Here is a 23,837-nt window from a genome sequence, read left to right on the forward strand (position 1 = left end):
ACTGCTCTCAGGGCATTCATGCCATGTTCTTTGTGCATGTCCAGGCCTGAGTGAGGCCCTCTATTAGTGACATCAACAGTGGAGTCCCTGACAAGCCCCCTTACAGGCTCAACGTCCTGTCTAAGATAAACAGGCAAATATGGTCAATTTGTCCGATTGTACAGCGCTCAGGAATTGTTCGTTCTTTATAAATAATAATAATTACAAAATTCAAACAAAAAAAGCCAAGCTGTGTTTGTCATGGATATGGAGAATTTTTATAAACTAGTTTGTTTTGCCTAAATGTTAAGTTAATTTTAAAATCCATCACAGTTCACTGTTAAAAAAAAAAATACTGTGATTTTAAATATCTTCTCCGTTTGCAGATTACTTAATCTGTCCACTAGGTGGTAGTACAATGTGTTTGAAATGATATGCTTGGTCTTAGACTGAAAAAAAAATGTTTGTCGAACAGAGTTTGGCTGACTTCATGAGAACATGGTGCACTAATCACCAAGATCCTGGTGGGCCCTATAATAATTTTAATTCTATTTGACATCTGCAGATGTTTTATTCTGTGATGGTTTATGTCACAGCAGCTTTCCATTTTGCATTTCTGTAAATATCATGTTGAGCAATGCTAAGGCTCTACATATTGCATATGGACCTATTGACCACAAACTTCTGAAGTGTACAATATTTGAAGTAGTATATTTTCACTTGTATACTGCTTCCTGCTTTCATATGCACAAAATGTCTTACTGGATATCTTTATATAAGAAACCGTTTGAGAATTCAACTTTGATTGACTATTTAAAATTGTTCAGAAATTACTACGAGCCTTAATTCTTGTTTATGGAGATCTTGCTTTGTACTGCTATGACTAACATACTTTGAATAAACAGGCAAATTAAATTCTTCATTTTTTAAGCCGATTAATTAAAATTTTGATTCCTCCCAATTTGTTAATGTTTACAAAACATTTTCGGAATTCATTTTCAAACAGGTTTTTGAGATAAGTAATTTGCACAGGTGTCTTCTTCATGCATCCGCTCCTGTTGATTTATTTAACTAACTTATTAAACTTTCTATATTTGCTTTGGAAAAAAATTATATTGAGATTATTTTGTAGATAACGACATTTATTGGCAGTATAAGAGAAAGAAGAGGTTTATTGTGAAGTGCAGTAGTAGTGCAGTTAATAAGTATATAATTGATGTTCACTGCTCCGTCTTTGATTTCATGCTACAGTTTAGCTTGATTTTATTATCGAATAACTAACACAGTTGTGAAGACTTAGAAATGTGACAGCGTTACCAAAGTCTTTTTTGCAACAACTAAATGTCTTTGGGAAGTTTGTTTCGGTTCTGTAATTCTGCCTTTTTTATTTTAGCAGTTGCTGAATTGTTGTAAATTTGAAATGCTATTAAGCTGTGAAACCAATGTAGATGGGCATCCAAGTCGGCAAAAATAAAACATTTCATAACTATATGTAATCAGTTATCAATAACTAGATTTTTTTTTTTTTAAACTGCTGTCCAATAGCTCTACACCTATAGCTCAAACTGCTAGTTCTTTTTTCTCAAGTTGTAAGGAGGTATGCTTTCTGAACACTTGCCTAATACCAATGTTGAGTCCTTACTATAAAATCTTCCTTGCAATTAACATTTACTTTGCCTGTACATGATTATACATTTCAATTTCTTGGTGCCCAAGTGCTACACAAATATACATGCAATATTGGCTGTGTTAATGCTGTGTGGGAGTTCTGTAGGTGCATACCTAATCAACACCATATATGTGCTCCAGTGCTACAATATACATACTGTAGACAATATCAAGGGATTCCCACAATTTCTACAGAATGGGTGTAGTGACACTGGCTGCATACCCTCAGATGTCTGATTGTGTGCACGTCGTGGCGTGTTAAAGAACTGACTATTTTGAAAAAGATAAGACTTTATTACGACATTAAAAACACAGTACGTTCTTTTTTCATTGGGCTTAATCATGAATTGTTTAATTTACCTCTTTGCAACTGACCCAATGGCACAATCACACATCCATGTTAAACAAAGAAAGAGGGCTGGATTTTCTAAGCAAAATCCAGATTTACTCTGCTTGCTGAATTGCAATTTTCCAACAGACTTCACTTGAAGTATTGTTATTAATAAGCAGAGTAAAACCTTACTCTTTTTAAAATAATCCAGCCCATAATCTCTAGCTAAGCAGGGCTGCCATCAGAAATTTTGGGGCCCCTGACACAGCTCAAGGTCTGGGCCCCCCGCGCCTGCACCCGAGTCCCCCCCCCCCCCCCCCCCGAGTCTGCCCACAGGGATGCAGTGTCTGAAGGGCCGGTGCAAGGATTTTTGCCGCCCTAGGCAAAAGTAAAGTTTGCCGCCCCCCCATGTGACATCACAGTGCCCCACCCATATGATCTGCCATGTTAACTAACACAGTGCTGCAGTGCCGCCGTGTTTACAATAAAAGGCCTGCAGGGACAGGCTATAGACACCAGAACCACTGCATTAAGCTGCAGTGGTTCTGGGGACTATAGTGTCCCTTTAATGTGAGGTAAATTAAAGATTAGTGCCACGAATAATATACTAGATTGCCTACTTACAACCAGATGAGGATGATGATGGGCTTCAGCTGCCGTCTGGCTCCACTGGTCTGGTGTAGAACAGGCTCTCTGGAGGCGGTTTGTAACTGTGGTCACAAAAATCAATGTTCTGGGAGAACGAGAAGCAGCTCCATTTTTTGAGGGCCCTTTACACAGCTCAAGGTCTGGGTCCAAGGGTCCACCTTCATGTTCCACCAATGAGTTTGTTCACAGGGGTGTGTGTGTGTGTGGGGGGGGATGTCCTGATGTGTGTAAGGAATGCATTGTGTGAATCTTTGTTTGTATGTGTAAGGGCTGCAAGGTGAGTTTGTGTATGTATGGGATGCAGTGTGTGTTTCTGTAAGGGATGCACTGAGTGTGTGGAAGGGGTGCATTGTGTGTTGCTGTGTGTAAGGGATGCATTGCTTGTGTATGTGTGTCTGTGTGTAATGCATTGTGTGTTTTTCTGTGTGCAAGGGGTGCATTGTGTGTGTGTATGTGATGGATGTCAATCTCTCCCCCTACCCCCGTCAATTTCCTTCTATTCCCCCCCTCCAATTTCCTTCTTCTCCCCCTCCCTCTCATTTCCTTCTTCTCCCCCTCCCTCTCATTTCCTTCTTCTCCCCCTCCCTCTCATTTCCTTCTTCTCCCCCTCCCTCTCATTTCCTTCTTCTCCCCCTCCCTCTCATTTCCTTCTTCTCCCCCTCCCTCTCATTTCCTTCTTCTCCCCCTCCCTCTCATTTCCTTCTTCTCCCCCTCCCTCTCATTTCCTTCTTCTCCCCCTCCCTCTCATTTCCTTCTTCTCCCCCTCCCTCTCATTTCCTTCTTCTCCCCCTCCCTCTCATTTCCTTCTTCTCCCCCTCCCTCTCATTTCCTTCTTCTCCCCCTCCCTCTCATTTCCTTCTCCCCCTCCCTCTCATTGCCTTCTCCCCCCTCCAATTTCCTTCCTTCTCCCCCCTCCAATTTCCTTCCTTCTCCCCCTCCAATTTCCTTCCTTCTCCCCCCTCCAATTTCCTTCCTTCTCCCCCCTCCAATTTCCTTATTCTCCCCCCTCCAATTTCCTTCCTTCTCCCCCCTCCAATTTCCTTCCTTCTCCCCCCTCCAATTTCCTTCCTTCTCCCCCCTCCAATTTCCTTCCTTCTCCCCCCCTCCAATTTCCTTCCTTCTCCCCCCCTCCAATTTCCTTCCTCTCCCCCCTTCAATTTCCTTCCTCCCTCCCCCTCCAATTTCCTTCCTCCCTCCCCCCTCCAATTTCCTTCCTCCCTCCCCCCTCAAATTTCCTTCCTCCCTCCCCCTCAAATTTCCTTCCTCTCCCCCCCTCAAATTTCCTTCCTCTCCCCCCTCCCTCAAATTTCCTTCCTCTCCCCCCTCCCTCAAATTTCCTTCCTCTCCCCCTCCCTCAAATTTCCTTCCTCCCCCCTCAAATGTCCTCCCTTCCTCTCCCCCCCTCAAATGTCCTCCCTTCCTCTCCCCCCTCAAATGTCCTCCCTTCCTCTCCCCCCTCCCTCAAATTTCCTTCCTCTCCCCCCTCAAATTTCCTCCCTTCCTCTCCTCCCCTCAAATGTCCTCCCTTCCTCTCCACCCTCAAATGTCCTCCCTTCCTCTCCCCCTCCCTCAAATTTCCTCCCTTCCTCTCCCCCTCCCTCAAATTTCCTCCCTTCCTCTCCCCCCTCCCTCAAATTTCCTCCCTTCCTCTCCCCCCTCCCTCAAATTTCCTCCCTTCCTCTCCCCCCTCAAATTCCTACCTCTCCCTCCCCTCCCTCAAATTTCCTTCCTCTCCCCCCCAAATTTCCTTCCTCTCCCCCCCAAATTTCCTTCCTCTCCCCCCCAAATTTCCTACCTTCCTCTCCCCCCCAAATTTCCTTCCTCTCCCCCCATCAAATTTCCTCCCTTCCTCTCCCCCCCAAATTTCCTCCCTCCCTCTCCCCCCCACTCCTCAAATTTCCTCCCTTCCCTCCCTCTCCCCCCACTCATTCAAATTTCCTCCCTCTCCCCCCACTCCCTCAAATTTCCTCCCTTCCCTCCCTCTCCCCCCCACTCATTCATATTTCCTCCCTCCCCCCTCCCTCAAATTTCCTGCCTTCCCTCTCCCCCCCACTCATTCAAATTCCCCCCCACCCCCACCCACTCAAATTTCCTCCCTTCCCTCCCTCTCCCCCCCACTCATTCATATTTCCTCCCTCCCCCCTCCCTCAAATTTCCTGCCTTCCCTCTCCCCCCCACTCATTCAAATCCCCCCCCCTCCCCCACCCACTCAAATTTCCTGACACCCGGTGACCCGGCCTGCGCGCGAGGGAGCACTCTCCTCTGAGTGCTTCCTCTTCAGCTCCCTCGCGCGCCGCGTACTGATGCCGGAGCCGGAAGATGACGTCATCTTCCGGCTCCGGCATCAGTACGGTGCGCGAGGGAGCTGAAGAGGAAGCACTCAGAGGAGAGTGCTCCCTCGCGCGCCCGCCGGGTGTCAGCAGGGCCAGCCTCTGGGGGGCCCTGAGGTGACCGGCTGCTGGGCCCCCCAGGAGAAGAGGCTGGCCCAGTGGGAACATACCGGGGTCGCAGGGCCCCCTGCGACCCGGTATGTTCCCACTGAATGTGGGGCCCGGACGACCTGAGCAGTCCGGGCCCCCCAGGACCGCCGGGCCCATGACAACCGTTGCGGTTGTCATGCCCTGATGGCGGCCCTGTAGCTAAGCATCTGCATCACCACACATTTAGGCCAATCCACATCTCTAAGCAAATATTCATATACCATACATGAAAACTGGACCTATTCAACAGTCTCAATGGAAGAAAATTCTCTGGAGCTCTGTGTGTCACATGTAGACATTTAGGTTGCTGTGTTTTGAGACTGTGTATGGTAAAATCACATCAATGAGGCTTGCACTCTACACTTCACTTAAGGTGTAGTTGTGGGTGCAGACACCAGGCAGCCTGCCCCAGGCTTATACACTCCAACATCAATGGAGATAAGGGCTACAACACCAGTCTCAAGTATTGAAGTGTTGCTTTATTTCACTATCACCAAACGTCACCAAGACCTAGCTGATCAAAAAGTTTCCGTGCCCACTTTTCTGATGGTGGGACAAAGTATCGATAGCTAAGACTGGTATTGAGGCTGTGTGGTGGACTTCTTCTAGTGAAGTGACGTCACCAGGGATTCCCTTTTCCCACCATGTAAGCCCCAGAGTGATTGTAGCCCTTATTCCAATTCATCAGCCGAGGTTTGATGCAGGGTAAAAAAAGGACTTTTTATACCACAATCTCCAACAGGAGGTCATCATGAACACAATACATTTAGCAATCCTGGCACCTTGGTGCCTGGGACATAACTTAATCAAATAAGATAATCAAGAAAATAGGTCGCCTAACAACAATGTTCCCCCAAAGCACACTTAACCCTTCAAGTATCCGCAAACTTCTCTTATCTGGCACAGAGTATTTAGGCTACTGTGTGGAAAGTTCCTATCACAAAAGATGACTGATGATGGCTAAAGGCTGGATACCTTGTCACCTCGCTGATTACCCTGCCAGATAGAGCCCTGTTTGGTTGTGCTGGAGCCAAGAGCTACAACAATGAAGTTGGACCGGACCACTGCAATCCCGAGATTTTCTCTACATTTTCATGAGATTCCTGAATAGCTCCCAGTCGGACGTGCTCTGCCTGCCAAAGCTTTTTGCCCTGAGGCTCTCTGGGTGGTTGCTGTAGCTCTCTTAGCAAAGAGGCGCAGCAGGAAGGTGTTGGCACTGTGAGTATAGTTGGTGGCGGGGAGTCCTGCACCAGTCCATAGTGACCATCACAAGCTGTTTTCACCATTAAATTTGAAAGAATGTATTTGCAAACTAGTAACTGGAGACCAGAAATAACTCTAGACAGGTAATAAAAGCCAAACCTTACTTGTCTACTAAACAATAATGGGCAAGATCGGAAACTAAGACCAACATAAACCAGGCAAACGCACCCAGAGCAAAATTAAAAAGGCCTGCCTAAGTGAACAAGCTTATACTTTAGAGAAGTTTGTGATGTCTCAGAGCTCCCATTTATTAAGAAAAACTAAGCCTTCGAAAGACCAAAAAGACTTTGTGCTCATGACCTTTGCTGAGAAACTAGTGAGAGAGAGAGAGAGAGAGAGAGAGGTAGGAGAGACACCCCTCTATACTTGGGAAGGGCTCCCAATAGCAAGCATTATTGGTGTTTACAAATTTCTAGTTATCAATGTACATAAAAAAATAAATGAAATAAATACATATACAAAATACCATAAAAAAGACCGCATTCCAGGTACTTCAGTAGCCGTTTAAAAATAAAACATAACTTTTATTTCATTGTATCCACTAAAATGTCAAAGTTTCAGTTTATTTGAAATACTCTAATCAGGACACTTTTCATCAGTTTGTCCTGATGAAAGTTTTTCAAGTAAACTGAAACATCGATATTTTAGTGGATACAATGAAATAAAAGTTATGTTTTATTTTTAAACTGCTATTGAAGTCCCTGGAGTGCGGTCTTTTTCTGGTAATTTGTGCCGACCAGCACCGGGCATTACACATTATACCCTGGAGTGCAGGTTTTTTGACTATGTGTACAAATTGGTTACTGTGTAGAGTGCGCTTATAAGTACAATTAAGTGTAAAGAAGCAGCTACACACTCTAATGGGTGCTCTCTTACCCCCACTAAATGCAATATGGAACCAGAGTGAATTTAGTGTAGTCTGGATAAAGTATCCAGATTATACTAGTCAAATGAGTGGAGCGCTGAAAATATACACTTACCCTAAAATAGGGTTTAAAATTCAGCTGTGCATTGGTACATACATAGGAAACAACGAAAATAAAACACAATATAGTGTGAATCCACAAATGATGGTGTATTATAGTGAGGTTTTAAATGGTTAAACTCACATGGATTAGAGCCTCAAAAGGACAGGCTCGAATCACTTGCACTTTTTGACTATGTGTATATGTGTATATACGTGCTTATATATAGCGTCTCTGCTGTTTGCATTTTTTGCTTAAAGTAAAAGTCGCTAACTACCTCTACTTCCAAACAAAATATGTAGGTTTGGTTGGTATAAGTCCTATATTATTGTTTAGTGTATTCAAATTTCTCAGCTTTTGATTTGCTATTGGTCTAAGGGGGGTATTGCGAAAGGAAAAAAAAAATCCCATTTTAGATAAGTACTTTCAGTATTTGTTTGTTTAAAAATAAAAAATAAAAGTCTAATTGTTTTGCCCATTTGTTTAGACGTGTATTACGATGTAGGGAAAAGTGTGTATTACTGTCGCACCTGTTAGTAATCAAAAGACTTATCGCAGACACTACCAAAGATCTATCCTCCTCTCAAACAAAAGCAAGTTAAGCAGTCTCTAAAAGATTTAGATCATTGGCTAATAATAAACAAGGCTCTTGATGATAATTTGGTACTTTTTATATGGCTCTAACAAAGCATTACATGAACAAACAAGAAGCAGGCGTGCTGACACCAAAACAAGATCTCTTTGTAGTGTGTGGGGACTAATTGGATGTAGTCCCTAATTTAAGTTGTCTGTTTCTAGGTTACTGATCTATGGTTTTACAAGGTACAAGACACTGTGACACGGCCTTAGCATATTGTAATTAATAGATAATTGCTACTTTTGTCTTTAAGAGAATAAAAATGTTTCACTGATAAAGTACAAGAAATATATATATATATATACATATATATTTTTTTTATTAAAGGGACACTATAGTCACCTGAACAACTTCAGCTTAATGAGGTTGTTCAGGTGAGTGCTACAGCTACCCGGAGCCTTTTTCTTGTAAGCACTGTATTTTCTGAGAAAATGCAGTGTTTACATTGGAAGCTTGGAACACCTCTTGTTGCAGTCAATCAGACGGCCACCAGAGGGACTTCCGAGTTCAGAGGCCCTAAAAAGGCCTCTCGTTCGATGCATTCTGGGTGAATGCATCAGACGGGCTATCAGCACACAAAGCACTGTGAACGCGCTTTGTGTGCTGACAGCCTGTCAGCACTGCTGTGGGCGTGGCTTCAGCTGACAGCTTCAGCTTCAGCTGACAGCTGAAGCCCGAACCCACAGGGACGCTTACGGTCCACAATAGTGGTTGAAGGGGGGGGGGGGGGAGACCTACTCTCCTTCCCCCCCCGGCCCCCCCCGCTGTGCGGCGGGTGGGGGCCCTAAAATTATCAATAAGGGGGGGGGACCTACTGTCCCCCCCCCCCCCCCCGCCCCCACCCCTGTGCGGCGGGTGGGGGCCCTAAAATTATCAATAAGGGGGGGACCTACTGTCCCCCCCCCCGGCCCCCACCCCTGTGCGGCGGGTGGGGGCCCTAAAATTATCAATAAGGGGGGGACCTATTGTCCCCCCCCGGCCCCCACCCCTGAGCGGTGGGTGGGGGCCCTAAAATTATCGATAAGGGGGGGACCTACTGTCCCCCCCGGCCCCCACCCCTGTGCGGCGGGTGGGGGCCCTAAAATTATCAATAAGGGGTGGACCTACTGTCCCCCCCCAGCCCCCACCCCTGTGCGGCGGGTGGGGGCCCTAAAATTATCAATAAGGGGGGGACCTACTGTCCCCCCCCGGCCCCCACCCCTGTGCGGTGGGTGGGGGCCCTAAAATTATCAATAAGGGGGGGACCTATTGTCCCCCCCCGGCCCCCACCCCTGAGCGGTGGGTGGGGGCCCTAAAATGATCAATAAGGGGGGGACCTACTGTCCCCCCCGGCCCCCACCCCTGAGCGGTGGGTGGGGGCCCTAAATACAAAGGGGGGGGGACCCTAGTTAACCCTCCCCCCCCCAAAAAAAAATTATCTCCCTACCTACCCCCCTCACCCTAAAAATAATGAGGGGGGGAACATTAACTAAAAACCTGTAAAAAAAAATAAAAATAAAAAGAGATAAAAAAAACTTACCATTCGATGTTTTCTTTCTTCTAAAATCTTCTTTCTTCAGCCCAAAAAAGGCCAAATAAAAATCCATAATAACCGACGCAATTAAAAAAAAAAAAAAAAAAAAAAACGAGCGCAAAAAAAATAATCCATCTTCACCCATGGAGGGCTCCGCGCAGACTGAGCTCCGCAGGGTGGGGAAGGCTTATAAAGCCTTGCCCCGCCTTGCAATTAGGCTAAGAACACTCTGATTGGTGGGTTTAAACCAATCAGAGTGCTCTTTGTCATCTTACAAGCGTGGGAAAGTTCTTTGGAATTTTCCCACGCTTGTAAAATGACACAAAGCACTGTGATTGGATGGATTTCAAGCCATCCAATCACAGTGCTCTGTGTCATTTTACAAGCGTGGGAAAGTTCTTTGGAATTTTCCCACGCTTGTAAAATGACATAGAGCCCTGTGCGGCGGGTGGGGGCCGGGGGGGGACAGTAGGTCCCCCCCTTATTGATAATTGTAGGGCCCCCACCCGCCGCTCAGGGGTGGGGGCCGGGGGGGACAGTAGGTCCCCCCCTCATTGATAATTTTAGGGCCCCCACCCGCCGCACAGGGGTGGGGGCCGGGGGGGGACAGTAGGTCCCCCCCTTATTGATAATTGTAGGGCCCCCACCCACCGCTCAGGGGTGGGGGCCGGGGGGGGACAGTAGGTCCCCCCCTCATTGATAATTTTAGGGCCCCCACCCGCCGCTCAGGGGTGGGGGCCGGGGGGGGGACAGTAGCCCCCCCCCTTATCGATAATTTTAGGGCCCCCACCCACCGCTCAGGGGTGGGGGCCGGGGGGGACAATAGGTCCCCCCCTTATTGATAATTTTAGGGCCCCCACCCGCCGCACAGGGGTGGGGGCCGGGGGGGACAGTAGGTCCCCCCCCTTATTGATAATTTTAGAAAGCGAGCTGAGCTGTCAGTCAGACAGCTCAGCTCGCGAACGCGCATTCCGCGCACATGCGCGGTAAAGCGCTCAGGTTCTTCATAGGGCGGCATTCAATGCCGCTCTATGAAGAACGCGATTGGTCCAGCGCGAAGCCGTCCCATTGGGCCCCGCGATTTCGTCATTTTGACGAAAAAGGGGGCGCGGCCTAGCGGGGAGCTCGGCGCTGGAACGGAGGTAAGTTTTTAATATAAAAACATCGGGGGGCGTGGCTTGGACACGGAGCGAGCTGGACGTGTTTGCCTAGAGCTCCGCTCCGCCGCACCGCTAACCAGCAAACATTAGCAATTATATTCGATCAAACGCAAATATAAGATATCCCATTTGCTCCCAGGGATGGACAGGAGGCAACAACAGAAGAAAACCCAAAAAAAGGGCCAGGAATCTGGTACATCCGTGGCAGAATTCTTCGCCACGCGAGCTGCGACCCCAGATCGCCAAGATGGCGGCGGTGGCGGGAAGGAGGGAGGTGAGGAGCCAGCGCTCGGGACCAATACTGCGGGTCCTCAGAGCACTCCGGACACAGCCCAAATTCTCACCTCGCTAGCCGAAGTGAAATCGTTCTTGGCCGGTGAGATCGACCGAGCCGTCAAGCTGCTGCGGGATGAAATCCAGACCCTGGGAGACCGCACCTCGAGACTGGAAACAAGGCTGGAAACTACGACGAAGGCCCATAATACGGCCGTCTCGCAGATTAACCAATTGACTGCCAGGATGGAGGCAGCAGAACTGACTATTGAGGACATGGCGAACAGATCACGCCGCAATAATATTCGACTGAGGGGCCTCCCAGAAAACGCGGGAGAGGGCCCTGTGGCGGCCATTGTCTCTGAAATCCTGAAACCCTTACTGCCTGACATCCCTGAACACCAATGGCATATTGACAGGGCCCACAGAGCTCTGCGAGCTAGAAGGCCGGATGCCAACTACCCCAGGGACATTATCATAAGGTTCCTGCATTACCAAACAAAAGAAGCCGTCCTTAAGAAGAGCAGGGAGGCCCGAATCACTTTCCAGGGGGCTGATTTATCTGTATTCCAAGACTTAGCGCCCACTACCCTACAGAGGAGAAGAGACTGGAGGCCCATTACGGAGGCGCTACGAGATGCGGGTATCCGGTACGCCTGGGGATACCCCTTCAAGCTGCTGGCGTTCAAAGAGGGGAGAACATATGTCCTTCACCCTGGATCGGATGCACGGGCCTTCTTCCAGGCAATGGAATTGCCGGCCCCTGAGGGAATCCCCAAGATGGCAACGGAGTCTGGAGCCCTACAGCCCCTACCGAGAGAATGGTATACCGTTGGAGAATGAGGTACTGGGGCACAACACATTTCACAGGATAGTGACTGTCCATGCACAGCTCAACGGGTGTTTGGATGGGGGGACTGAGCCGGCTGACTTGGGGGGGGTACGGGGAGCGGGACATTACATCCCAGCAAGGGGTGTGGGCGAACACTTCCATACGATCGGGGTCAGACTCTGAGCACTGGACATCCCGTATAATAATAATAATAATAAAAATGAAGCTGTTTGGGCGGGGGATGGGGGAAGGGGGATCTGAGACTTGCCGAGATGGGTGTTGGGGAACTAGTCTTTGATCGGGGCCCAGAATACTGAGTAGTATTGTATCCCATATACCATGTGTTTCTATGTCGATCCAATCCATAGCCATGCTGCCAGACCCCAGGCCCGGTCTCTCTCTTAAACTGTACGATCACGTAACAAATAAGAAAACTAAAAATAGGGGGAGAAAACAAAAAACAAAAAACAAAAAAAAAAAAAAAAAAAAAAAAAAAAAACACAAAAAACAAAGAACAAAAAATTAAAAAGGGGAGAAAAACAAAAAAAAAGGAAGGGGGACAAAAGAGGGGGGGTAAAATACGAGGTAGACTAGAGTACCTTCGACCCAGTTGGTCACAGAGCCCCCACTATTGCGTATTGCAGATTGTAGGTGAGGGGTCGCGCCCGGCCCGGGTGTATGGGAGGGGTTGGCCGGGAGGAACGGGTTTGGGGGAGACAATGTAAGCACCGTATTTTTGATTTTTGATGTATGTCTGTACTCGCTGACTAGGATTAGCATGCTTGAAAGCCACATGGTCCACAGACCTACCCTAGGTGCCTCAGTAGTGGCCAAACACTTCACCCAAGAGTTTTGAGAGGGTTGGCCCACGGGCCAGCGTAGACGACCCTGGGGGTGGGTTAAGGTTAAGGGTATCTCCCATCTTTTATTGCCTAACTTGGGTACCCAATGTTTAAATGATTATGCTGCAAGTACAGCGCTCCCCACATGGGTGACCCCACATGCTTATGGGTCGGCGCCCCGCTTCCCGCGGCGGCCCCCCCCCCCCGGGCCCTTGATCACGTGCAGGGAGTTCACCCTCCCCCTCCGCTCCATATTGTGCCCATGCACCCCACGAAAAGGGCGTCCCTCAGCTGAGCTCGGAACAACTATAGGGGTACCGAAGTGAACGAGCCTAGGAGTTAGCCCTATGACCCGGGGGAAGGGGTACTTGGGTGGTGTTGGAATGTGGATAATTATGTATGTACCGTACCTATGTTGAGTGCATGTACACGATATTTTTTGACCCACCCGCTTGTGAACCCACTGGATTGCCTCCTAGAACCCGCGGCCCAGCCCCACAGCAGCCATCTACCCCACCCGGAAGTGTTAGCAGGGATGGCCCACTGAGCCCCACACCTAACTACATAACTAGTTGGAAGTGCTTACATTGATAGTACAGTATTCCCCCACTGGATAAACATAATCGTTACCGCTAGATCACTGTCCCCCCCCCCCCCCCCCCGAGATGCGGCTCCTTGCCTTTCCGCCCTACAGAATCACATATCCGGACCCCTCCCTGGGACACATTTACATGTAAAAGAATTACAAACATCGAACTGACATACAGCTTTGGAAGCGGTGCGGTCCTGCCACGGCTTTGTAACCCGAAGTCCGTATGGTACCCGGCTGGGTACTATTTGTGGCCGCAAGGACGACACCCCACATGGAACTGGCGATTAGTAAGTCCAGTTTTTTTTATTTTTATTTTTCTTCCTTTCTCTTCCTTCTTCTTCTCTTCTCTATCTACCCTTGTCTCTCTCTCCCCCCCCTATGTACCCTCATTCCTGTCCCCCCCCCCCGGTATGCGATAGTCTCAGAGGCGGAGGTTCTCCTTATGACTCTAATGATCGATATATCCTATAGCGCTGGGGACGGTCGGATAGGGAACCCAGTACCAGGCTACGAGCGGCAATCACCGCAACAGATATGGCTCTAAAACTACTTTCCATAAATGTTAAAGGCTTGAACGCCCCTAGAAAGAGGCGCCTCATGCTTAGAGAGATCAAACGGCACAATCCTGACGTAGCTCTCATTCAAGAGACACATATTTCGCAAAACACGACGCTTCGCATTAGAGACAATACTTACCCTATATCCTACGAGGCTAGATCACACCGCAAACACAACGGGGTGGCTAGCTTGATACACAACAGGTGCCCGATCCAAATACACTCCACGGACATAGATACTGACGGCAGGTTCCTCATACTGTCGGGGACACTGTACTCTCATTCAATACACTTAATCAATGTGTATGCCCCTAACACGCCGGACGCAAAATTCTGGGAGACATTGACAGATAAAATTAAGGCCCTACCGTACGGCATGTTAATCATGGGGGGCGACTTTAATGCCACACCGTGCCCAGCAACAGACAGAAGCACCAAGACGGGCACCCAGAGGTCACAGGGCAGGGGGGGTCAGGACAGAATGCTGCATGGCTTTCTCCAAAACACCAACCTGATTGACGTGTGGCGGGCCCAGCATCCCGGAGAACTCGACTACACCTTTTATTCCGCTCCACACGGTACCTACTCGAGGATCGATTACTTCCTCGTTAACGATACAAGCATGGCAAAGGTAAAAGAGACCGCAATAGGTTCTATTACTTGGTCAGACCACGCCGAAGTCACCCTGACGCTGGACCACCTGTGCGCAGCAGCACCTTGGAACTGGAGGATGAGCCCACATCTGTTGCGCGACGAGGACTCCAAAGATGAAATACGCACCGACATACAAAACTACTTTCACGACAACGAAACGGAGGATGTGGCCTCCACCACGGTATGGGCGGCCCATAAAGCTGTGATCAGGGGCACATGCATCAAACTTGCAACGAGGAAGAAAGCTCACAAGGCCAAAGAGGTACACAGACTACTGGGGGAATTGAGGAAAGCAGAGCAGAGACATAAAACAGCTCCAACCCCCCAACTCACCGAGCAAGTGCAAAAGATCAGGCGATCCTTGACAACTGTACTAATGGATGACACCATAAAAGCCCTTAATTGGACCAAGAGAACATATTATGAACACTCGAACAAAATGGACACCTTATTAGCCAGAACCCTGAGACCAAGGCACAACCGGGCCCCAATCACTGCAATTAAACACAGAGACGGAACGTTGAAAAATACCCCAGCAGAGGTGGCACAGGTGTTCACCGACTATTATAAGAAGCTGTACAACCACACACCCCGGTCTCAAACGTCTCAGGCTGAAGCTGACAGGCAAATGCAAAATTTTGTGCGGGACCTAGACCTACCAAAACTCACGATGGCATCATCACAGCTCCTCGGAGAAGCTATAACAAGGGAGGAAGTAGAAAGGGCTATAGCAGGCCTGAAAGGTAACAAGGCACCGGGACCAGATGGCTTCGACGGGACGTACTACAAGTCCTTTAAAGAGGAATTGTCCCCACATCTAGCGCGAGTATTCAATGACCTCATGGAAGGCGGCAACACGGACAGCAGTATGTCGCTTGCTAACATAATTCTCCTCCAGAAACCGGGCAAGGATCCACTACTCCCAGATAACTACAGGCCCATTTCGCTGATTAATCAAGATATTAAAATCCTGGCGAAGATACTAGCGGACCGGTTGAACCCAGTGTTGAAAACTCTGATCCACCCTGACCAAGTAGGGTTCGTGCCAGACAGACAGCTATTTGAAAACACCCGGAGAAACATAAATTTAATATGGCGACAGAGGGCTTCTACCACCCCCACGCTACTGGTCTCGCTGGACGCAGAGAAGGCCTTTGATAGGGTCGAGTGGCCGTACCTCTTCGACCTACTGAAACACCTGAACTTCCCCGAACGCTACGTGACATCGATAAAGGCCATGTACAATCAGGCCTCTGCGCAGATTAGGATGACGGGAGCTGGACCTCAACCCTTTTTTCTGAAGAATGGAACCAGACAAGGCTGCCCCCTCTCCCCCCTCCTATTTGTGCTGTCGCTTGAGCCGCTCATGCAAGCCATGCGACAACACCCCCTGATTACAGGGATCGATGTAGGGGGCCAAGAGTTTCTCGCCTCCGCCTACGCAGATGACGTTTTGCTGACCCTCACGAACCCCATAGCATCCATGACGGCACTCAGAGGCCTCCTGACCCAGTTCGGGGCCTTCTCTGGCTACAAGGCGAACCTGGATAAATCAAGTGCCCTCCCGCTCGGCATGACACCAGAGGACATAAAGACCGTACAGGTAACTCACAACACTCCGATAGTACGTGACCATCTTAAGTACCTGGGAGTACGCCTACCTGCAGACCCAAAAGATTTACATCACCTGAACTATACCCAGCTGATCAAGACACTCATACATGACATGGACAATTGGCAAGACAAACCCATTTCCTGGATAGGGCGCATTCACACAGTAAAAATGAACATCCTACCAAGAATACTGTTTCTATTCCAGGCGTTACCTGTCAGACTACTCAAATCAGACCTGGCACACCTCCAGAAAGCAATCGGAGACTTCATCTGGCACAACCGCAGACACAGGATATCCAGGAATGTACTATATAGACAGAAACAGAGGGGAGGGCTGGGCCTGCCACACCTTTACTCCTACTACCTGGCAGCGCAATTGGCACAGACCGCTATGTGGCATTCTCCCCTGGGGGCCAGACGGTGGGTTGACCTGGAGTCGCTTATGACAGGGGCCGACCTCCCGCAGTATCATATGTGGGTGCGCAAAGAAGCCAGGCCTATCCTGAGGACGACCTGCCCAGCGATACTGAATTCCCTAACCCTATGGGACTCATATGCCCATAAATATAACTTGACATCTAGGCACTCACCCATGACCCCCATACTGAGGAACAGGGACTTCCCCCCGGGCATGGCGGCTAGGGATTTCGCTAACATAGAGACGGCAGGTATACAGAGAATCTGCCATATGTATGAACATAAGAAACTAGTCCCCTTTGACACACTTCAACAGCGAACACACCTCACCCCAGCAGACTTCTTCCGGTATTTACAGATCAGAGACTACGTCCAACGGACTGGCATTCGACAGGCGGCGACCACCCCTCTAACATTCTATGAAAGAATGTGTCTGACTGAGCATACACGAAAAGGTTTAATTACCACCATGTATGCACACATATGCTCGGAATCAAAAGAGTGGGGACCACTGACATATACGGAGGCATGGGAAAGAGACCTGGGAGAGGTACTAGAGGGGGAGGAATGGAGGGACATATGGGAAGCCAACCAAAAAGTATCCATAAGTGTCACACTGCAGGAGCAATCCTACAAAACAATGTTCAGGTGGTACACCACCCCTGTCACATTACACCGCATGGGCCAGACACCCACTGACGACTGTTGGAGGGATTGCGGACACAAGGGTACATACCTCCACATGTGGTGGGATTGCCCCAAAGCTCAGACATTCTGGACTAAAATCCATCACTTAGTCAATGGTATATTCCATAAGGCACCAGACCTCAACCCATGGACATATCTCCTGAACAGACCGGTAGACAATTGGACTAGAGTTGAACAAACATTACTGCATAAAATTACGCTGGCAGCCAGGAGATCGATGGCACAAACGTGGCTCCAAACAGACTTACCAACCACCCAGAGAGTAATAGGCAACATAAAAGAGGTACACCTAATGGATAGTCTGACGGCCAGATTGAAAGGCACCACACCGAAATTTGACAGAGTATGGGAACCATGGCACGGCTATGTACACCCGGTCACCGCCTAAAACACCACATGACGATATTAGTACGATAAAAAATACGATCATTGCCAAGCAGCTCTGAGACGTTGCATCCGAATATCCCCATCTACCCTGTGCCCCCCTCCCCCCCTCTCCTTCTTGCCCCCCCCCTTTTTTCTTTTCTTTTCTTCTCTATCCTCCTTTTTTCTTCCCTCTCCACTCTTAATCTCATATAGTTTTTTATACTTCCGATACACAGCAACAATGTATTACCACGCTACATGACCCAAATCGCACTTTACACTCATAGCGCACTACAAGATAGGCGCAAGGCTAGGTGCACTAAGGTAAACCCCCTCTACTAAGGGATGAGGCAACCCTATTTGGTTACAATGCACGAAGTTATGTATACTATGTTGTGTTACACGGTTGTTCCTTTCTCCGAATGGTATCTTCACCACGATAGCCTGCGGATTTATAAAAAGACAAAAACCCCTGGCGGACTGAGATAGTGATGACGTCAAGCCACAAGTGGCATTTTCTTCTTTAAAGTTTATGTACAGTAATTCCTGGCTGTTATTTCTACAAGTTTATATATACTTTATGGCTTCTGCGTAAGCCTGTGCATTGTTTTCATTTCTCTATGTCCGACAGGATGCAAAAATAAAGTATTTAAAAAAAAAAAAAAAAAATATATAAAAACATCGAATTTTTTTTTTTTTAATTAATGAAAGTTCATATAAAAACAAGAAGGAAGGCTGGGGGACCTGTCTTTCTTGCTTTTATATGGTGACTATAGAGTCCCTTTAAGCTTGGTATACATTTTGGAAAAAAGAGGCTTTGAAGCAGTTTCATATGTGAATTACAAGTACATAAAATTTATTTATCTATGGGTGTAATTGTTATACCCTCTGTTCATCTTCTGAAAAACAAACAGTGCTAGCCTTCACCAAACGTCTTCTTTAAAGGGTTTAAAACTATGTTGCAAATTGTGGATATGTTTCTAAAGTCTTCTGTCCGTTATGTTTAGCTACACAAACAGGGTTATACACTAAAGTGAGAATTGTCAGGAATTCAATGTGAATTTCAAATGTAAAACCATTCTCCCACTCAGCTATGCTTCCAGTTTGGTTAAATTTGGCCCTAAATTTAAATTGCAAAAAAAGGTCAAATATTGTAATAATGCAAGCGAATATTTATGAAAGGTACAAAAGATACAAAATGTCAGGGTCGCCTTTTTAATATCGAATTGAGCCCTTTTTTGCCACAGGGCAGGCTTGATCTGTTGAGGAAGTTGATTCAGTATGATGTGTAGAGTGTTTCTGAGTGACAGTGACTAATGTTGACACCAGTGCTTCACCAGGTTAGGTCAAGAGGAAGGCTGAACTTGATGGATGCAAGTCTCTTTTCAGCTATGTAACTATGTAAGACGACCAGAAGTGGATACCTAGTCAGAATCACTCATTCTATCTCCTCTTACAGATTATCACTTGCAGTGAGTTCTGGTGATTGGTCAGGACATTGTTACAAGCTAAATTATCTGACAAGTGAATTCATCCATTTATGGTCAATGCTGGCATGGAGTATTGCAGTGGTGTTCATATATTTATGACATCCAAACATGGTATTACTTTTCTCAATGAACCCAGTGTCAGTGCTTTGGATTTCTCCATACCTAAGTCCTTTGATCCATTCAACCTGCATGCACCATAATTTATTAGCACAGGCATCCAAAGAAAAGTTGTATTATGTTAGGTTGTTTACTGCCATGCTAAATGTGTGCCAAGGTACTACAATTTATACATGCTGCTATGGTTCTTTTTTTACACTGTTCTATTGGGAAGTCAGTTGACTGGTACTCATATGAAAGTTTGAAGCTCAAAAAAGAAACAGCCACATAGCAGTTTTTTGTCTGGCATATCTGCTGTAAAGGAAATTCAATGTTTGCCTTGCATGGATAACTATCAAATAGTTGAGAATATTTTTTTTTCTTTTTTTTGCTCCATTATGTAACAAGAAAAAAGACTACCTGTGTGTTTAGTTTTCAGCTAGTACATGGAATACTGCATTAGTAGTTAGTTTTAAACTTAAAACAAATCTTTTTTTATAGCAGCATGATAAAGTATTCACTGGTGAGTAGCAAGCATTAATTACCATGAATATTTTAAATAGATGGGGCGGGGCCTGACATCCAAGATGGCCAGACGTGCTTTCCACTAGCTCCTGGCACATGGTGCTATAAATCAATGACTAAAGCTGACATTCTGACACCAGACGACCCAAAAAGCACATAAGCGGCTATCTCGAACCGAGCATCTTGAAAAATCTGGCACAGGACACCCTGCTTACCAGCATTCACGTCCATCATCTTTGAGGCCTACTGGGCTGGCACACGGGCAACGTCGAGAGGCGGCCGATCTCCCGGGGCAGTGTGCAGGCTCTGTGGCAGCATCCAGGGGGTCCTGTTACCCACCACCCTCCCCCTCTGGACCGGCGGGGGATATCCCGCTCCCCACTGGGCAAACTTTATCCCGCTGAGCAGGAGACTCCAGCAGACTTACAAGCAGCGTGGCGCGACCAAGATGGTCACCATGCACAAACCTCAACCACACCAAGCGGGCCTGGAGTGGAAAGAACACTTCAACGCAAAATTTGAGGAGATATGCCAGAGGTTCTGGGAACGCCTGAAATACAGAGCTGGGGCCAACATGCATGGAACCGCAACTCAGAACGCCTGACCGCACTTGTACCCCACTCGGGGGGAAGCTCCGCGAAAGGGCACTCACCTCTGCTCCTGCTGACAGATCCGTGGCTCCCCGGAGCCGACCTGCTGCACATTGCTGCAAACGCAAGAATCGCACATGTGCTCCCCGAAAGGTGCCCAAAAGGAGATGGCGCAAAAAGCAGCTACGACGGACGGCTCCACTTCATCCACCAGTGTGTTCCCGCTATCACTCACCTCACCAGCAAGAGGATCTGCTCCCTCGCCTCCAGCACGACAAGCCTGAACGCAAGATCCTCAACTTATGCTGCTGGGAGTGCAGGTCTGCAGCTCTGCAACCGCAAACCCCAGCGGAAACCTGGGCTGACTGTGGGGGAAAGATCGGAACAGACTCTCCGGGAACTTTAGCTGCAAGTAGGGGCATTGGTTAGGAGGCATGTCAGTGTCTTGCAGGGCTGGGTTGTTAAAATGCTGTTCTCATAGTTCATAATGCCTGCTATCAATTAGTTGTCTCCCTCTTCTATAATGAGCTACTCACCCAGCTGCAGTAACAGCCCAATATATTTAACCAGTGGAATTTATCATTCTGTTGTTTTCTATTTATTTTATTAATCCTACAGTTACCTACTTTATAGCTTGATTGAGTATATACTGTATGACACATCTCATTGTCTGACATATCTAGCAAGCTCCTTGTCTCCGCTCACACAGGATAGCCATGTTCTAGGGATTAATATCTTAGTGGATGTGTTTTACTCTGTTTTCTTTGGTTGTTAAATCCTATGTTTATCTCATGACATAGCTCAGAACACTTCTAGACACACACCAAGAAATTATTAATTTCAACCTTAATTATTAATTTCAACCTGTATACTCATCTTATACCCACACTTACGCTACTTTGATGTTTTGTACTGAAGTCAAGCATGATTATTATAAAAAATTGTGCAGTCTTAATCTATGCCATATGTATGTTCACTATGAGACGCTGATACCAGCTATTGTGGCATTACCAGCATGTTTGTACCCTTTATGCACACAAAAATAAAGAATTCAAAAAAAGAAAATAATATTTTAAATATACTGCTGTGCAATCATAATATTTTTTTATTAATTTAAAAAAATAATTTCTTGTCTCCACACAGCAGCTCTGAAAGGTCACGTTTCAGCAATTTTCACATAATGCCAAGTATAACATGCCAATATGCACAGACCTCATTTCTGTGTGCTCCTTTCAAATAACATGCAGGTTTACAAGACAATGTACATGTTTTGAATGAACCAATGATCAGCTTCTGGCAGCCCTTTCTTTCTAGTGGAGCTCTTCAGCGCTACATTGGCTCTGCTTTAGTGTTTGGAATCTCTCTGACAGCATGAAGTGTTGAAATGCAATAAAACAACTGACGACTCTTAATTAAATTTACTGATGTGCAAAATCCTCACTGCCTAAAACAACATTAGAAAAATGTATTTATAGGGACACTATAAACTACTTTAGCTTAATGGAGTAGTTTGAGTGCATTGGTCATGCAACTGCAGTCTCACTGCTCAATTCTCTGCCATTCAGTAGTTACATCAATTTGCTTATACAGCCCAAGTAACACCTCCCTGCATGTGACTTATCTAGCCTTCCTAAACACTTCCTGTAAAGAGATCTAATTCCTGTATTGCATAGTCTGTTTAATCTTATTTGTAATTTCTTATATCCTGCTCTTTCATGTATGTGCGATTAAAGTTCAATTTATAGAGCAGGAGATAAAGACTTGTAAAGTAAAGTAAGCATGCAGTGTTGTCAAATCTGATTGATTGATTGAAAATGAACCCATTTTTCATGTTGACTATGTGAGTCAGAGTCAGAGGAGGTGTGGCTAGGGCTGTTTAAAGGATCACTATAGGTTCAGGAACACAAACATGTATTCCTGACCCTATAGTGAAAACCCACCATCAAGGTCACTTGACCCCACCTCAGTCATAGCTCATGAAAATGTGAGTGTAATACATTCTATTATTCTACCACTACTCATTTTAAACACTCTGCACGATTGGTCCTTTCCCTTTGTGTTTTCCATATCACGAGACGATTTGAAGTATCACAGACAGAGGATACACTCTACCAGTGGAACCTGTGGAACAGACATTTTATTCTCTGATATATATTGGGACTAATTTTTATTGTTTAAAATTTTTTATATATTTTTTATTTTTCTATTTTGTTTTAATTTTGGCGCAGCCTTTCTCTCTTCCTATTGGATAGTCATATTTTAATAACTATACATCCTACAGCGAAGAGCTTTATATTGTGAGAATCACAAGGCCCAGACCTACATTTTGATGCACAGTATGTCTCTGAAGTATTAAAAATGAAGGCACATTCATGCCACCCTCTGAAGTCCTGAGCGCACTACCGCGCATGCGCACGGTGTGCGCGGCCCCGAGCTGAGCTGACTGACAGCTCAGCTCAATGTCCTTGCTCGCCCCCTCCCCTCTGCTGACAGGCGTTATAGAGAAGGTGCGCACACAGTGCCTTCTCTCTCCTGCACACTGACGTGTACAAGGCCTTTTTAGGGCCCTACATGATAGGAAGTCCCTCTGGTTGCTGTCTGAGGGACGGCCACTGGAGGTATTCCTATCAATCAATTTAAACACTGTATTTTCTCTGAAAATACAGTGTTTACATTAGATTGCCTGCAGGGAGCTATAGATCTCACCTGAACAACTACATTAAGCTGCGCACAAGCATGCGCACAAGGGAGCAATGACGCTTCCAAATGGAAGCGTCTGATTGCTCCCTGCTCGCGCCCGCCTGTTTCGTCATTTTGACGAAATAGGGGGCGCTGCTTCACGAGGCTCCCGCCGCTGGAACCAGGTGAGTAAAATCCTCTGCCTGGAGAGTCCCTTTAACCACCAGCAAGATTAGAGTGTCATTTAAAAAACAAAAAAATATGTTTTTATTTTAAATCATATATTTGCATTGGAAACCTACAGAAAAATTGGGTGTAAATATACGAAAGTGGCATTGTTGTGTTCATGCAATTCTAGAAGTGTGCCCCCTGCAGTCACACTCCATTAAATTACTTTTGTTTCTGTTTAAAGGGACACTATAGTCACCAAAACAACTACAGCTTAATGTAGTTGCTCTTGTGAGTATAATAGCTCTCTTCAGTCATTTTCATGTAAACACTGCACAGAAAATTGCCCCTAGGGACACCTCCAAGTGGTCACTCCTTAGATGGCCACTAGAGGGGCTTCCTGGCTCAGGGCTGCACAGTAAGTTCAGCATGCCCACCCTCTGCATTTTCCTCAGCTTTAAGGTTAAAACAGACTTTGGATGTTGGTTCTTTGTATTTTGTGAAATGGTTTTCAAGAAGTGTGACAAAAAATCTTGTCACATCATTGTGCTACAGGTGTGTTTTTTGTTGTTAAACTTCTCAAACAGACTGGAATGAGGCAAAGTGGTTATGGTGTGTAGAAAGTTCCATTTAAGGAACAGCTTTTTAAGCTACTCAAGAGAAACTCAATGCGGCAAAGCCGCCTGCTGGCAAAATATAAATAAGTCTGTGCCCAGCAACAGATAAATGTTTTCATAGATGCATGATTTTCTACAACACTAAGGCAGACCACAGGAAACAATGGCACCCA

At 46.6% G+C, this 23,837-nt stretch overlaps 1 protein-coding gene across 1 annotated transcript in view; it reads left to right on the top strand.

The window, feature by feature from the left end:
* Positions 1-23,837, top strand: part of PEX7 (peroxisomal biogenesis factor 7) — a 303,428-nt gene that overhangs the window by 30,324 nt on the left and 249,267 nt on the right. The gene's annotated exons all lie outside the window — the stretch shown is intronic.

The sequence above is a fragment of the Pelobates fuscus genome, chromosome 2 (assembly GCF_036172605.1).
Source record: "Pelobates fuscus isolate aPelFus1 chromosome 2, aPelFus1.pri, whole genome shotgun sequence".
NCBI lineage: Eukaryota > Metazoa > Chordata > Amphibia > Anura > Pelobatidae > Pelobates > Pelobates fuscus.